This window comes from Antechinus flavipes, chromosome X, assembly GCF_016432865.1.
Source record: "Antechinus flavipes isolate AdamAnt ecotype Samford, QLD, Australia chromosome X, AdamAnt_v2, whole genome shotgun sequence".
Lineage (NCBI taxonomy): Eukaryota > Metazoa > Chordata > Mammalia > Dasyuromorphia > Dasyuridae > Antechinus > Antechinus flavipes.
Window position 1 is genome coordinate 9,729,961 of NC_067404.1, and position 18,088 is coordinate 9,748,048.

Below are 18,088 nucleotides of genomic sequence, written 5' to 3' on the forward strand. Positions count from 1 at the left end.
ACAAAAAATAAAAAGAGGCAGCGAGACAGACTGGGAGAGAGGAGGAAGAGGAGGAGAGAAAAAGAGAGATGAGGGGAGGCAGAGACAGAAAAGGAGATAGGGAATGTGAGAGAGGAAAGGGAGACGAGCACGGACAATCAGACAGGCAGGCAGATGCACCGACAGACAGCGCCCCCGGAAGCATTGCTTCACTAACCCCCCCCAAAACTGGCACTGCAGGTGCTTGCGTATAAGGGCTGGGCTGGCGCCCTCGAAGAAACCCTCCGCAGAGAAGGTCCCCCCTCATCCCCCCCCAGCCCCGGAACTGGAACAGCTCGAGCCCCGCCTTTGCCAGTCCGCATCTTGCGCAGGCGCGAAAGCGGGGGGGAGCTGCTTAGGCTCAGTCGCCAGCGAGAGGGGCTGTGGTGCAGAGCTGCTCGCTCTCGCGCTCGGCCTCTTCCCTTTTTCCCTCGTCGCCCTGCTGGCGCGGGAAGAACCTGTGGTGGCGTAGCTGATACAGACTGGGATCTGATGCTGCCGGTGGTCTCGGGCTGAGTGGTGAGGGGCCCGGCCTCACGGCCTCACGGGCTTGCGTGGTCGCGAGAGGGGGAGGGGGAGGTTTGCTCGGTAGCATCGCGGGGAGGAGGGCTGCGGGAAGGAGGTTTGCTTAACTGGGGTGCGGGGACGAGGGCGCGAGGAGGTCTGCTTGATTAAGGTGTGGGGGGAGGGGCTCGGGAAGGTCTGCTTGGCGAAGGGGGGGGTTGCGGGAGGAGAGGCTGAGGAGGAGGAGGGGCGCGGAAAAGGAGGGGTGCGGGGGAGGAGGGGCGTGAGGACGTCTGCTTGGTGGGGGCTGAGGGAGGAGAGGCTCGAGGAACGGGAGGGGCGCGAGGAGGAGGAGCTCAGAGCTCTGGGGCCTGACCAAGGCTGAGCCTAGTCAGTGCCGCCTCTCCCTTGAGGCTGTGAAGGCAGTTCCATCTAGTGGCAGCTTGTTGTACTACAGCGGGAAGCTGGGCTGGGCTAGGCCGGGCTAGGCCATGGCTCTAAGAAGAGACCGCCAAGATCCTGCGGAGGATCCTCCCCTGGGAGAAGAGGCGGCTCGGGGGGAAAAAGAGAAGGTTGCAGCGGGAAGGGAAGGGGAAGAGGAAGGAGAAAGGAAAGAGGAGAAGGGAGAAAGAAGCAGAGGAGGAATGGCGAAGAGGAGAAGGAGGAAGAGAAGGGGGGTAGGAGGAGCTGAAAGGGATGATGGAAGGGTCCTTCCGCCATCCGTGCCGGCGTGTCCCGTCCCTGACGCCGTGCCTCAGAGAATGGAGGCCGTGCCTCAGAGAATGGAGGCCGTGCCTCAGAGAATGGAGGCCGTGCCTCAGAGAATGGAGGCCGTGCCTCAGAGAATGGAGGCCGTGCCTCAGAGAATGGAGGCCGTGCCTCAGAGAATGGAGGACCGTGTCCCCCCTGCTGCCTCAGAGGAGCAGCCCAGAGCAAGGCCAGGGCCAGAGGGTGAGCCGAGGAAGCACCAGGAGAGGGTCCTCATCCCGCGCTGGGCAAATAGAAGTGATGTTTCTGTTCAGGTCTCAGGGGGAGGGGGCATCATCAAGAGTATCCAGCTGGAGAACTTTATGTGCTATGCTGCACTGGGACCTGTGAAATTTGGGTCCAATGTCAACTTTGTGGCAGGATCCTGGGGCAAGAGTGCCTTGCTGACCGGTCTCATAGTTGGTCTGGGTGGAAAATCATTAGGAACATCTTTGAGACAGTTTGTCAAAAATGGAGAGACGGCAGCCACGATCTCCATCACACTAAGGAACACTGGGGATTGCGCTTTTAAATCTGAATTGTATGGGGACTCAATACTTGTGCAGCAGCGAATCACTATCAGTGGGACTGCAAGTTACAAACTAAAAGACCAATCAAAAAAGCTGATTTCTTCTAAGAAAGCAGAGCTTATGGCCATTCTTGAGCATTTTAATATACAGGTAGATAATCCAGCGTTTATTTTATCTCAAGAGATGGGCAGGCAGTTATTGCAGACCAGCCATGGTAGTGAGAAATACAAATTCTTTTTGAAAGTGACCCCACTTGAACAGATAAATGCGGATTACTTAACCATTTTGGAGAAAAAAGCTAGGACTCAGAATCAGATAGAAGAAGTTGAAGAGCAGATTCAGGAGCTAAAACGTGAGGGCACAGAGCTAGAACAGTGTTTCTCTAATATGGTTGCCACAAGGAAGCAAGTAGATGATCTGAAACATGAGATGGCTTGGGCAGTAGTGGCTGAATCTGAAAAACAAATTGACGACTTGAAAAGGAATATACATATTGGAAACCAACATACTTATGTGTTAAATCAGAAATTGGAGGCCTGTAAGGTTCAATTTAATGAAGCCGCCAAGAAGTTTAAAGATATTCAAGAGAACTTGCAGTACTTAACCAAAGAAGCTGTTGCATTAGAGACCAAATGTGCTCAGGCAAAAGAAGAGGTAAATAAAAAAGAGAAAGCATGCAAGGAAGCTGAGGTTTTATATATTTCTTACCAAACTAGATATAGAGAATTAGACAAGGCAAAACAACATTGCAATCAAATTGAGGAACTGAAAAAGAATATGGAAATAGCCAAGTTGAATAAACAGGAAAAAATGTTCATGTTGAGGGAAAAGGTAAAGAACTTTAGGGATCAAGAAGATTCACTTATTCAAATGGTGATACAGCTTGAGAAAACTATAGGAAAAAACAACGAAGAACAGGTTAGACTTAGGCAAGAAATAGCAAATATGCAGCAAATGCTGAATGATGAGCAACAGCAGCTAAACCGATTAAAAGAATGTAAAGCTAATCCACTGAAGCGATTTGAACCACAAATTATAGCCCTTCTTGAAGCAGTAGACAATGCCCATAGACTCGGTCAGTTTACTTCCAAACCTGTAGGCCCACTAGGAGCTTACATTCATCTCCGGGACCCTGAATTTGCACTGGCTATTGAGTCCTGCTTAAAGGGACTCCTTCTTGCCTTTTGTTGTGACAACCATAAAGATGAGCAAGTACTTCAGGGGCTGATGAAAAGGTTTTATCCACCAGGGTCTCCACGACCACAGATAATTGTGTCAGCATTTGAGCAGGAAGCATATGATGTAACAGACAGAGCAGCCTTTCACCCAGAGTTTCCAACAGTTCTTACAGCTTTAGAAATAGATGATGCAGTGGTGGCCAATGCTTTGATTGATATAAGGGGCATAGAGTCAGTGCTGCTTATTAAAAATAACTCTTTGGCTCGCACTGTGATGCAGGCTCAAAGGCCCCCCAAAAACTGTACTGAAATTTTCACTGCTGATGGTGACCAGGTGCTAGAGCGACGCTATTACTCATGTGAAAAATTAAGACCTTCTTACTTGATTGATGTGGACTTAGAAATAAGTAACTTGGAGAAAGAAATGGCAAATACAATGGCACGGTTGTCTGTGTTTCAGCAGCACATATGCACGCTTAAAAATGATAACAGAAAGAACCAAGAAACTATTAATAATCATCATCTTCATTTAAAAGATATAAAAGTTAGAGTGACACAAATCATTACACAAATAAGAGATCTTGAGAATGAAGGAAAAGAGTCAGTAGATATCTCAATAGTGGAAAAGGGGGCACATGAAATTAAAATGCAGATGAAACAGCTTGAGGAAAAGATGAAAGTTCAAAAGGACGAAATGAAGAATTTAAGAAAACAGAAAATAGAGGCTGAACAGAGACAGAAAAACATTAAGATAAACATTTGTCGAATTTCAGAATTAATAGAATCTGTTAAAAAAGACCTACTCCAGGTGAACTTAGAAGTAGATGCTGAGAAACGATACTTGCTACTTTCTCAAGGTAGGCTTAAACAACACCTGGATTCTCTCCAAATAAAAAATGAAGAACTAACTAGGAAAGAGAGAGAACTGGAGAAAGAGATCGCTCAGGCCAAATACATCTGCCCAGAGCGAAAAGAAGTTAATAAAACTGCCTCTGATCTTGAAAAAGAAATTAGTCTTTTAAAACAGAAGATAAAATCAGAAAACAGCCGTCAGAGAAGCAGAGAAGAAATAACGAGGCAGTACCAAGAACTAAAAGAAAAATACCAAATTCTAGATGTTAAAGTGAGGAATTTGAAAAATTGTATTAAGTCATTGGATCAAACATCAAAACAAAAATATGAATTATGCCAGCAATTAAAAAGAAGTTTTGCTTTACGATGCAAATCCTACTTTGAAGACTTGATAACTCAGTGTTCTTATTCAGGGGAAATGACCTTTGATCATAAAAATGAAACCCTTACTATCAGAGTTCAGCCTTCACAAGGAAATAAACCTGGTTATGGTGACATACAACTTCAAGGAGAGAGTGAAAACTCTTTTTCTAACTTTTTTTTCCTGCTTACTTTATGGTCAATAACAGAATCTCCCTTCAGATGCCTGGATGCATTTGATAGCTACATGGATCCAGTCAGTAGAAGAATTGCCATGGACATGATCCTCAGCATTGCACATTCCCAGCAATGCCAACAGTTCATCCTGCTCACTCCACAGAACACGAGCTCTCTTCCTCTAAGTCCACTAACTAGAGTATTCCGATTGCCAGATGCCGGAAAGGGACAAGAGGAGGAAGACTGAAGCTGATTTTCAATTTTTTGAAATAAGTTTATTGATATTTTCTGTTTCTTACATCATTAGTGTCCTATGTGTCCCTCTTTGCCATCTCCCAAAGAGCCATCTCATACAACAATTAGTATTTCTTTTAGAGGAAAAAGAAGAAAAAAGCCCAACTGATTGAAAAATGTGCAATATTTAACAGCTATGGATGTTCCACCTCCATGAAGGGCTATTTTGTAATGTCTTATCATATGTATTCATTTGATTCCCACTTGCTCTTTATAATTTTGATTTTCTTTTGTTGTGTTGTTCTTTGTGTTTACAATGTTGCAGTTGCTGTGTAAATTATTTTTTATTAAATCACTCTGCTTGCATCACTCTGTATCAATATAGATTTTTCCATTCTTTTGTATATTCATCACAAATCATTTCTTACAGAGTAACATTCCATTACATTCATGTATCACAATTTGTTTAGGCATTCACCAATTGATGGACATATACTTTGTTTCCAGTCGTTGTCTATCATAAAACAGTGTTGCTATATGTATTTTGCAGTATATGGCTCCATTTTTTTTATCTATGGCTTCCTTGGGAAATAAATTCAGTAATCAAGTCTCTCATTCAAATGCTGTGAATATTTCAGTCACTTGATTTGCACAATTTCAGATTGCTATGCAAGATAGTTGTGTATGTAATTGTTCCCATCTTGGATACTAAACTTTTATCAGAGAAATGTAAAACAAAAATTTTCCCCTCATTTGGCCACTTCCCTTCTTATCCTAGAAGCATTAATGTCCATGCAGAAACTTTTCAATTTCAAATTTCTTCTTCGGCTGTAGACATAGTATTATCTTTCTTCAATTACTTTGCTGTATTTATGCTGGATGTACTTATGCTGTATTTGCTGGAAATCTCTATGTGTCTATGCTTTCCCACTCTTCTGGGTATTAGATGCCCCAGAGGTTCCAATATCTTTCCCTCCAGGGTAAGTGGCCTTTTCAAGTATAATATTTCTGGGTCTGATTCAGTGAAAGATCCTTTACCCATAGTAGTATTCATCAATTGAACTGCCTCTCACCTCCAAAGTGAGGCCGCCTTCCTTTCCCTTTCCTTTTCAATTTTTCATCCCCTTTTTTCCCCTCTTCTCTTTCTGGATCATACAAATCACCTTCCCCTCATCAATAACTCTTGATTTGACCCTGAGGTATCACTACTTTTCTTTGGCGTGATCATTCCCTCTTTTTATGTACCTTTCCACATTGTAATATAGTCCTTAACAAAAAAAAAAAAAACAACAAAAAAAAGCATTCATCTCTAAGCAAGGTGTTGCCACATTCTGTCCATAATACCTCCATTCTTATCTTTGTTACCTCAACCAAATTTCCATTTCATTTCTATGTCACTGTATACATTTAGAAAGTTGTACTGATATCTTTGTTGTCACTCTTACTATTTTTTTCTGATGCTTTTATTTATTCCTGCATTTCTGTTATTTGCAATGTTTGAGGGGGTAAGTAATCTCTTCAGTTCTGGTTTTCTTTCTAAAAAAACTTCAAATTCTTTCTTCTTCTTCCTTTTGTCTTATATGGTTAAGCTCTGATTTGCAGGATAGGGTACCTATGCTACATGTAGCTGTATCCTGAGTTCTGTTGCTCATTAGAGCACATTATTCCATTCCTCCTGTGTTTTCTATTGGATACAGAATAGTCTTGTGCTGTTTAAATATCCTTTCCTTTGTATTTGAAAGTCTTTTTCTTGATGACTTGCAGAACTTATTTCTGAATTAAATGAAATATAACCATTCTATATCCTGGAGTCTGCAGCACTGCATAATTTTCTGGAAACACTGAATTCTTTCAATTGGAATTTCATTTTCTGTGTTTCAAAGTTCTGGATATTTCTATTATTTCCTTCACTGGTGTTAAAGGTTTTCATCCTGGTGTGTTCTGCTGGGAGACCTACGATTCTTATATTGTCTCTAAACATCCTTCTTTTTTATATCTTTTTCTTGCATAATGAACAAATTTTCTTTTATTTTTGACTTCTCATTTTCTGAGCTGTTCACTTCTGTGGGTTTGCATTCTTTATTCTCTTGTTTCTTTGGTGAGGTTTGTTATTCATTGTACATTCAAATTTTTCTATTTATTATTTTTGCTCTATAGGACAATTTCTATTCTCATAATTATCATTTTTCTTTTGAACTATTCAGTAATAGAATGTTGTCGTTCCATGTTGTCAAATTCCAGAGTTCTCTGTTTTATCAAGTATTGGATCTTTTCCTTTCTTTTTTCTTTGTTTTTGTTTATAAACGGATGCCTGAACTTGTTTAATACATGTGGAGGCTATGTTTCTTTCTGTTGTTACTGTTTGGTGTTTTTAAAAATATGTTTATGTTCAAATTCCTTGTTTTCTTCCTGAAATATATGATACTTTCAGTATTTTTTTGCCTATTATTTTTCTTTTAACTCATAATTTCTGACTTTCTACCCTCTGACTGTGGTTTCCTTAGGAGCTGGATGTCAAAGGGTCTTAAGTCTCCTCCCTTTCTGGGCAATTCATGGTTCAACTATGTCTCTGCCCTCTAATGACTTTTGGGTGGTCAGAGCTGGCCCCAGAGAGAAGCTGTGCTCTTCTCTCATACTCGGTGGACTATTGAAAAGCCCCCACATACAGTTTCATGTCCTGGTGACCTGTCCTTCTCCCTCAGTTTTTTAGGTCTCTGGCCTAACATAGGCAGTTCAGAGCCTACTTTCCTCAACATCAGCAGTACAGAACCTTACAGAACAGGTGCTTTCAGTTTGCTTCTTTTGTTCCTGAAGCACTCTGACCAAGCTGGCTATGAAGGCCTGAAATACATTTTCACAGCCTATAGCCAACCACTCCGTGGCACTACAAAGAGGGAGGTGACACCAAAGTTCAACGGAGGGTTTTGATGTAAGTGTATGATATCCTGTTCTTGGTTCTGCTACTGCAGCCCCACTGCCAGTAGCATGCTATATACAGAAATGGGGCTTGATTTATAATTTAATTGTGATGTTTATATTGGGGTTTTGTGTTATGTGTGTTTATATGTGTGTGTTAATGTATGTGTGTATATATATATATGTATGTGTGTGTATACATGATTTTTCTCATAGTATCTGAAGTCATGTAAATATTTTGCTGCAAAAAAACAATATTTAATAAATTAAAATAGTAAATTAAAATATTACAAAAATTCAAAATATTTTGTTTCCCCAAATGGTAGAAATGATAGAACATATAGTTAAGTCTTGAAAGGTGAAGAGAACCAGAATATACATTTCCTTTATTTTATTGTTTTGAAAAAAGTAGATTATTCATTATAGTTTTTAATCTACTTTTAAACCATCTTTTAAAAACTGATCTCTTTCAGGAAAATTTATGTAACCAGACTTGCTCATGTCATGTAACTTAGCACAGGCTTCTACAAGGGAGAGGCTAAGGATCAGCTTCTGGGAGAAGACACTCTGTGTTACCCTATCACATATATGGGAGTTGCCCCTTTTCACTGGCCATGTCGCCAGAACAGGTTCAATCTTTAAAACTACCAGATAAGGACAATCTTACTTCTCCCCCACCCCCTACCGTTAAGGAATGAAGGAAAGTCCTGTTTACGCACAGTGTGGGTGCCCTGGGTGAGGGCGAGGACTGCCTTCCCCTTTCTTCTTTGTTACCCTGTAGCCCTGATAAATGGACTTGGTATGTTGTTGTCTTGTTTTTCCTTTTCAGTTCTAGGTGCAAATAATGGAATTCCTAAACCTGCAGTTAAACCATGATGACCCTGGAAGCATGATTTCAGGCTGGATGTTATATTGGAGAACCCAAGGCAGGGAGGAAGGGGGTAAGAGGAGAGGAGTGAAATATAATATAACTGTCTTTAAACATCAGGGATGCAGCAGAATAATCAGTTATATGTGAACCCTCCATTATAATTAAATTGGACTCTATTTGCATAGACCCCTTAGAGACTTTTGTTCCCACCTGGGGAGTTTAAATTTTAGACATCCCAGACTTCGAGGTACTAGAAAAATTGACTTTTTGGGGACTATCATTATACAGGTGATTTTTTTTTCTTGTGTGTGTTCCTTTACAAATCAGTTCAGTTAATTTAACTTTGCAAACTGTTCATTTATTAACTATTTAAATGCTGGTATTTCATTACTGAATCCTGTTTAAATATTGATTTTGAGTTTAATGTGAAAAATCTAGAATTCTTCGAATGTTACCATTTAGTAGAAAGATTTGTTATTTTTGCATTTAAATAGACCTAGACTGTCTTTTGTGGGAGAAAATGCCCTACAATTTTTTTGGGTAAGGGGAGTAGGCAAGAATTCCTTTGCCTAAAATCCACAAGTAGCTGACATTCCATGCTATTTCTCTAATTGAGCCTATTTGTCTTTCTGTCCTGTTGGGTATGCTTATAATTCCACATACATTGGCTTGGCAGTGTTAGGGATATATGGATGTAATTTTGAGGGCCCAGAAGATGTCTGTAAAGATTTCTTATGAGAAGTACAGGATCCCTTAGAAAATTTTGTTATGTCCTGTATAAAAATGAATTTGTTTTTGGTGGGGGGAGGGTGGTCTGGGTTCCAGTTTGATTGACTTTCTGCATTGAAGAAATATATTGTTTGCTTATTTGAGAGAGGAGTGATGATTATTTAACTTTGTGGAGAGCTCCATGTACTTTGGAAAGGTTTCCATCAGAGATGGGAAAACAAATTTTCTTAGTCTTTGTTCTTTTTTGTGGTTTGTGAAAAGCTCTAATGCTAAAGTTAAGGCTAAGCTATCTGAAGTACTTGATTACTTTGTCAACTGATGTTTGTTTTGTTAAATCACCAAAACTATATTTGGGGATAATAATGAATTTTATCTGTACACGTGAGATTGTATCTGATAATGGAACATTGACTGTTTTCAAACATTTTCATGTATAGTTTTAGGGAAGCAAGGGAAAATGCATTGCTCATTGCTCCCTCATATGCTCCATGCATTTTTAAAATTTATATTATTTAAAATTCATATTATTTATGTTATTGTTAGGCTTTTAATTTTTCTTGTAAGACTGTATTGAATTGGGGACAAGAACTGTGTTCAAAACATACCCCTACCTATTTGCCAAAGATGGCAAACATTCCAAAAAAGGTGGGTATGGAGTATGGAAGCTCCTACATGGGAGAGGCCAAAGACCAGCTTCTGTGGTCCCCTACCATATAGGTGCAAGTAGCTTCTTTTCCATTAGCTTAATAGCCAGAAGAGGCTATGTCTTACACTTAACAGATTAGAATTTTTTTTGCACTTCTAAAAAGAAGTAATGGTTCTTTTCACCCACATTATGGGTGCCACGAGCTGATCCGTCCTTGGGGGAAGAGGTACCTTCCTCATTCCTTTTAACTATTTTTAAGAAATGAAAATGTAAGGGGCGAATAGTGGAGAGAGCACTGGTCCTGAAGTCAGGAGGACCTGAGTTCAAATCTGGCCTTAGACACTTAATACTTCCTAACTGTGTGACTCTGGGCAAGTCACTTAATCCCAATTGCCTCAGAAAAAGGCAAAAAAAAATTTTAATCTAAAAAATGAAAATGTGAGACTACCATCATAAATCACTGGAATGGAGATAGCTGAAAACAGTATGCTATATAATTTGAGATGTTAATGAGCTTTGAAAAAAATTGAGATTCTGAGTGATACTATTTAGTAACTGTGATTGTAAATACAGATGTGATTTGATTGAATTTGTCCTAAAAATTAATTTTTTTGAATTTGAAGTGAGATGTGTTCATTTATGTTATTATAATTGTGTTGTTTGACTCTATATAACTAGATATCTAGCATTAAGGCAATCTACTTTGAAACTGCATGAATAACAATTTTTAAAATGTTATTACTCTATACTGTTTTTTAAATGTAGTTAATATAGAATGCCAAATTGGTAGATGGATGAATGAGTTTCTATGTACAATGATTCTGAAATGCATTCAGTTATTTGATTATTGGCATTATTATTTGATTAGCAATGAGTTTGGGGATATGTTTTTTAAATTCATATTGTTTATGTTATTGTTAGGCTTTTAATTTTACTTGTAAGTGATTTTGGGGAGATCGTTGTATTAAAAAATGCTATTAATGTGAAAAGTAATACCCAGAGAATGATATAATTTATCTTTGGAAAATTAACTTATCTATTGATAGAATCTTGTTATTAAGAATTTAAAAAACCTGTCCAGTATTTAATTGGATGTATTTTGCTTCAAAAATAATAATAAATATTTAGAATTTGAGAAATACATCTGTGAAGTGCTCTGGGGACTTGAAAGATTTTCTGTCCCCTGGGTCTTCATCCTTAATGAGGTTGTAAAATCTTAGTAACTCTGTGAGAGAAGTTTCTAAAATAATGAAGTGGTTTAATGGGAAACTAGGACTTCTCACAACTGAAGTAAAAGAGCTTACAAATTTGTTTTATTTGAAAGATTGTTTGGCTGTTACTTATGAAAATTGTGCAAGTGCACCTGGGGTAGCATATATTGAAATTACATTTTTGAGCCAATTTAGTATGGACAGTTCTTAGATTTATTTTTGTCTTAGGGCAGTGTTTTCTGAATTTTGAGTGAACTATAATATATTCCCTGTTGTGTGTATAATCACAGAAGGTGATTGGTCTCTTGATTTCAAATTGATTTCTGCTTCAATATGGATTTAAACTAGGAAAAATGAATAATATAAGACCTGCATTGCGTAATGTTAACTGTTATTGCAACAACATGGGAAAAAATCCCTTGGGACTATAATTCGATATTATTTTGAGTTTTGATTTTAGGTATGAGTTATCTGAATTGTCGTTAACCTAATAATTCACCACTTAAGGGAAATGCCGTGTGCTGCTCAAAGGGCCTGCAGTCTGAGAACTGTTAAAAGTGGATTTCTGCCTGGGAAGGTTGAGAGGACGACCTTGCTAATGTAATGGTAGGATCCTCTTGACTCAATTTCCCTGTTGTGCTATTCCCTTTCTGAAAAAGACCTGGAGCCTGGCTATGATACCCTGTGAGTAATGTGGAATTTTTTTTCAATGATTGGTTATTCCAAAGTAAAGGTTAACTGTGACTCTTACCTAGAATCAAACAGAGCTAAGGAAGCTTTATCTTCTTATGCTTATATCATGTCAGTCTGTGCCCTTTAGGGACAGTCTTGATATTGATATAATGATGTCCCTCTTTTTTTTTCCTTTTTGTTGTTGTTATTATAAAGCTTTGGGCAGGTGAACTATATGATGAATCTTGTTGCAATACTAAACATCACTAATAGTTAAATATTCATGTAAAAGTTAGGTTTTAAAGTATCTCATCCTGGATGACATGAGATAATACAGATCATCAAAGGAGAATAGGACAATTAAGATGAAGATGTGATAAAATGTAAAAGTTTTAAATTTTAAGGGAGTAGTAAATTTCACTTTGAGAAAAGCAACACAATCAAATTGTTTTTTTTTCTAAGAACTGCAACATATATAGATTGGCTTCCAGTTGTTTCTAATAAGACCAATGACAAAAGGACAAGCATAAAGTTTCCATAGGTTTGAACTGGTTTTTACCACATGAATTAATTACTAGAAAACCAAATTCAAGAGAAATGCCTTTTCAAAACTGCCTTCAGAATGAGGCCTGATCCAGAATTTCTGAGGAGAGTGTTTGCAAGTATCAGATGGCTATGTGGAACATCATGAACAAAGATAATATAAGCTAACTAAATGCATAAGCTGACTTAGTTTACCTAAAGACTTTAATTAGGTTGGTTTCTTCAAGGGATATATGAGACTATGCTTAACTAAATTTGTTCCACTTCTGTGACATTGAAGGAGGCGTGGGATTGTGAATTTGTCTTTTTTTTTTTTTTAAAACTTTTTGTGATACTCTTAGCTATATGTATTCTTTTGCTATCTGGGAAATCTTTCTCTATTGTGCAGTGCACTTGTTTTTTGGTGCAAGTCTGTCCTTTGTCTTTCAACCTCTTAATGTTTATTCAGTTTGATCCTTCTGAGTATGAGATGTTGGGTCCCTTCTTGAAGGAATTCTATCAAGCTTCTAGATAAGATGAACAATGAAGGAGATGCCTACATTGACTCAGATTATTTTAACTAACTTTCTTTTGAATGTTAATTTAGCTATCTGCTTCTGTCATTGTACTTCTACTATGGAAATGGTGGACTTTAAATCCCAAAGGGGGAACTGTGAAAAATTTTTCTTCAACTGTTTGAACCTAGCCTTGCATGGCTGAGAAACCAGACCTGCTTAAAGACCAGATTTGTTTAATGCTTAATGCTGGACCTAGTTTATGCTGACTGGAAACCATTCAGATTCAAAGACTGATGTGAAAACTTTCCTCTTGCTATATACAACTCAAACAACCCAAATGACTTATCTGGAAACTGGCTCCATGCTAGCCAATGTGCTGTTTTGTTGTTGTTGTTGTTGTTGTTGTTGTTGTTGTTGTTGTTTGAATCCTGTATAACATGTAACTTACACAGATTTGGTGGAAGGAGGCGGAGATGAGTGGACTACCCTTTTTTGGCTCTGTCAGACAAGCTAATAAAATTCTTTATAAATTATTACATTTCTAGTTTTGTTTTCTGCTGGGATTATTAATCAATATGAATCAGTGGTAGAGAGATTTGGGGATGGGAGCACAGGTACATTCTCAAATCACAATTCCCAGACACACTCATTCTACCTACAGAAAAGGTCAACCCTGTGAGCAGCCTTCATTGTTTCCTGTCAGAATGCTTCCAGTATCAAAGCATTTAAATTTTTAGGAAATGAGTAGTTCAGCTGTTTCCTTGACTCTCAAGGAGACTACAAGAATGAACATTCCTGGCCAGAGAGCTTTGGGGAGTCTTGTGCTACAGGAAGAATTTATGGGCTCTAACTTGTGTTTCTTCCCCCTGTGGGAATGGACTGTTTACACTGAGTTATCCCCATTTTCTTGTACTTGGGGGCTCTTAAAAAATATTTATTGGGTATCTTCTGAATAAGAATAATGGAAGATATTTCAATTCATATCTAGGGCTAGAGTCCTATAATTTATCCATGCCCTAGAGTAAAAGAGGAACTGAAGATAATACTGTATCTAAAATGGAAGAGAGAACTACAAATTGAAAAACTTCTGCACAGACATTAGTGCATCTAGGATAAGAAGGTATAGAAAGGGGGGAAAAAAACAAACTTAGTTCAACTTTCTCAGACAATGGTTTAGTGTACAAGATATATGTTTTAATAATTTATATATATATATAATTTTCTTAATATTTGAATGAATATATGTATATATAAATTATTTCTTTTCTAATAGATAAATGGTCAATGAATATGAACAATTCTCAAAAGAACTGCAAAGAATTCACATCCTCATGAAAAAAGTGCTCCAAATAACTAATAAGAGAAATGCATATCAAAACAATCCTGAAGTTTTATCTTGTGTAATGCAAATTGACAAAAATGACCAAAACATTACAAAAATCAATGTTGGAAGGGTTGTTGAAAGATAGGCATGCATACATTTAATGTAATAGGCCCTGGCCCTGGGCCACAGAAAGCTAAATAAAATTAAACTCTCTATCCCAAATTGCTGCTACTTTCCTAATCAGGATCAAGCCCACTGAGAAATGTTCAATGAAAACAAACCCCCCCACACCCCTTTTTTTTTAATTGCCAAAACTTCAACTTGCAGACTAGGACTGCAAATTCTTTCTCAAAACCTGTGACACCAGCCTGGGGACCTCCAATTGCTGTTAGGGTGTCTCACCCCTCAACATTTGGTGGTCTGGTATGAGGATCCCCGAAATTTTACATCTTCCTTGTTAAGGTAAGCCTCCTTTCACCTCTTTTGCCTCTATTCTTTAGCTGGGACAACCCAAGCACCTAGGAAGACTTGAGGCTGTCGGGGGCTTCATGCTCAGCAGACTTCCTTGACTGGGGACACCTAGACTTGGAAGTTCCTGCACTTCTGTCATCTATCACCCTCTCTGGGATGCCTGAGAGGACAGGGCACTAGAGAACTCGGAAAGTCAATCCACCTCTGTCTTTAAAGATTGTCCCTTAGGCTGCCTCTTAAGAAACAGAGACAAATTTGGCCTGAAAGATCTCAAAACTGAGGAACTTATTTTCTTTTGCAATACTGCCTGTCCTCGATATATTTTGGGGAACCTGGAAAAAATGGCTCATTAACTATAGCACTATCCAGCAGCTTGATTTGTTTTGATGAAAACAAGGCAAATGGACTGAAGTTATCTATGTTAACGTTTTCATGGCCTTGTCTTAAGATCCTAAATTAAAACAGCACTGCAGGATGCTGCTAAAATTTACTGAAGAGGAATCAAAATTAGATATTAAGCTTTTAAATGGCCCCCTTCTTTCCACTCCTCTAGGGATACGGGATTCCTCCTTTGTATTCCCATGCAATCCTTATCATAAAGCCCATGAATCCCTTCCAGAACCACCCCTTTATTAATGTCCAGACCTTTCTTTCCAGCAATATTTCTTCAACTTAGTCCCTCTTCTTGAACCAGATCCTGAGATTTCCCCACCCCTACTCCTCAATCCTTCTCATACAAGGAGTGGGACCTTTTTTCCTCCTTGGGATAGATACCTTTTTTGACGTCAGACCTTTCCCAGATCAAGGAAAAAACTTGGCCATTATTCTGAGGACCATAGGGGAGAAGAAAAAAAGAATATGGGATCTGTCCAAAAAGTTTAGGGATGACATGGCTGCATCCTCCTCTTCTGGTAAATACCTCCCAGGGGCTCTTGCTGTCCCTGTCTCAGACCTTGGGTGTAACTACCAGGAGGTACTGATAGAGATCACCTCTTAACCTGCCTCACTGAAGGCATAAAGAGGGGAATTAAGAAGCAGGCTAATTATGACAGACTTAGGGAAGTTACCCAAGGAGCTGAGGAGAATCCTGCTCTTTCAGGGTCAACTTGTTGAGGCTCTAAGAAAATACACTTAATCTGGACCCCACTTCTCCAGGGGGGACCACTGTCCTCAGCATGCATTTTATTAACCAATCTGCCCCAGATATACAGAGGAAGCTGCAGAAGTTAGCCTTGGACCCCCAAATTCCCATGACTTTTCCATGACTTTTTGGAGTCTTTAACAGGTACCAAGCTGCAGCAGAGAAAGACTGCAGGGCCAGAGGAAGAAATAAAGAGCAGGCTCACATCTTGGCTGCTGCTATTTCCCGGAAACAGGTTTGTGCTTTAGGTGTAATAGACAGGGCCATCAGGCTTGCAACTGTCCTTGGAGGAACCCCACCTCTGGCCCTTACCCCCAAGTGCAATCAGGAAGGGCACTGGAAGAGAGATTGTCCAAAGAGGGGTAGAGCTGCTACCACCCAATGCCTTGCCCTCCAGCATTCCCAAGACCTGGAGTGATGGGGCCCAGGGTTCAACAGCTCCCCCTTGCTCCATCACGACAACTGAGCCCATAGTAACTTTGGATGTGGGGGGTAAGATCGTTGAATTTCTTTTTAATAAGGGGTCTCCCTTTCTGTCTCTCTCTGGCACTCTAGTCTCCCTCACTCCTCCTCCCATAAAGTAATGGGGATTGAAGGGAAACTTGAGAATTGTTTGGAGACTTTTCCTCTGCCTTGCCAGTTTGATGACCTGTTCTTTAAAAACACTCTTCCTTATTATTCCCTCCTGTCCTGCTTCCTTATTGGGTCATGATTTAATGGTGAAATTGTGGACCCAATTTTCCCTTCTCAAACATCCAGGTGGATCTTTGTGTGCTTCTCTCAATATTCCCTCTTTAATCTGGTCCTCTGGGACCAAGGAATCCCTGAGCAAGCTACCCATGCTGTCCCAGCCTTAGTATGGCTGCAGGACCCCAATGTATTCCCTCATAAATGCCAATACCCAATAAATCAAGAGGCTAGGGAGAGATTGTAACCCCTGATTGAGAAATTCCTTAAGCACAAACTTTAGTTCCCTGTGATTCTCCCTGCAATACCCCAAACCTCCCTTTTAGAAATTGAATGGGGAGTTTTGTAGGGTTCAAGACTTCAGATCAGTTAATAAGGTAGTCATTCTGATTCACTTCATTGTACACAATCCCTACACTATCCCTACCCAGATCCCAGGAGACAGAAAGTGATTTTTCACTCTAAATCTTAAAGATGCCTTCTTTTGTATACTTTTGCATAAAAACTGAAAATTTCTTTTTGTTTTGAATGGGTGAAGCCAGGGGAATATCCCCACCAATTAACTTAGACACTTTTGCCCCAGGGCTTCCAAGGTAGCCCACACACATTCAGACAGGCACTAGCTAAAGATTTAAGGGACTTGAAGCTGCTTAACAGCAGTCTCATACAGTACATGGAAAATATTTTGATCTGCAGCCCCACCCAAGAGGCTTCCCTAGATGCAGCCATAAAAACTCATCATTATCTAGCCTCCAGGGGCTACAGAGGCTCCCTTTCCAAGGCCCTCATTGCCTGCCAGTCTGTCAAACATTTGGACCACAATGGTACACCCACCTCTCACTCTCTGAGGAGAGAAAGCAGACCATTTTATCCCTTCCAGACCCTGCCTCAAAGAAATAGCTACACATTTACCTGGGCATAGCTGCTTTCTGCAGAATTTGGATTCCTAATTTAGGGATTATTACCAAGTCCCTCTGATTCTATTCAAAGTCCTGACAACCTTCCCCTTCACTGGAGCCCCAATCAAGACAAGGCTTTTAAGACTCTGAAAGCCAAACTGACCACTGCCCCTGCCCTAGCCCTACCTAATTTAGAAAAGCCTATCACTCTGTATGTAGATGAAAGGCGGGGCCAGGCCCTGGGGTCTTAACTCAGGCTCTTGGACCTGATGCCAGACTGGTTGCCTACTTCTCCAAGAAACTGGACTCAGTTTCCCTAGGATAGCCCCCTTGCCTTAGAGCAGTGGCTGCTATGGCCATTCTAATTGAAGAAGCCTCAAAACTCACCCTAGGGTGGCCATTGGAGGTTTTACCCCCCCCCCCCAGAGTTCAGAGCATTTAAGAAGCCAAAGGGTATCAGTGGCTCGTTAGTAGGAAGCTTACTAGATATCAGGCTCTCCTACCAGACACCCCTGAAGCTAAGTCACTGCCCCCTGGGACTTTTGCCCAGAAAGCTGAACTCATTGCTTTGACCAGAGCTTTGGAACTGGGGAAGGGAATAAGAGCAAACATCCATCCAGACTCCAGATACGCTTTTCATATTTTGTGTGCTCATGGGGCTAGATGGAAAGAAAGGGGACTTTTGACAGCAAAAAATTCTATTAACTAGGCAGGGGAAATTCTACAACTATTGCAGCTGGCCACAACCCCAGAGAGGTTTCAGTCATATCTTGTAAAGGACATCAGAGAGGAGATCCACTTCAGGCCAAGGGGAATAGGTTTGCAGATTCATCTGCTAAAGCTGCTGCCCTTCACCCTGACTATGGCACCTTTAATGCCCC

General features: G+C 40.0%; 1 protein-coding gene across 1 annotated transcript in view; it reads left to right on the forward strand.

Moving 5' to 3' along the window:
* The first annotated feature begins 360 nt into the window (after nt 1-360).
* Nucleotides 361-18,088, forward strand: part of LOC127542744 (kelch-like protein 15) — a 41,779-nt gene continuing 24,051 nt past the window's right edge. The window contains exon 1 of the mRNA XM_051968516.1: nt 361-537. The gene's annotated coding sequence lies outside the window, so the exon portion shown is untranslated. The remainder of the gene's footprint in view (nt 538-18,088) is intronic.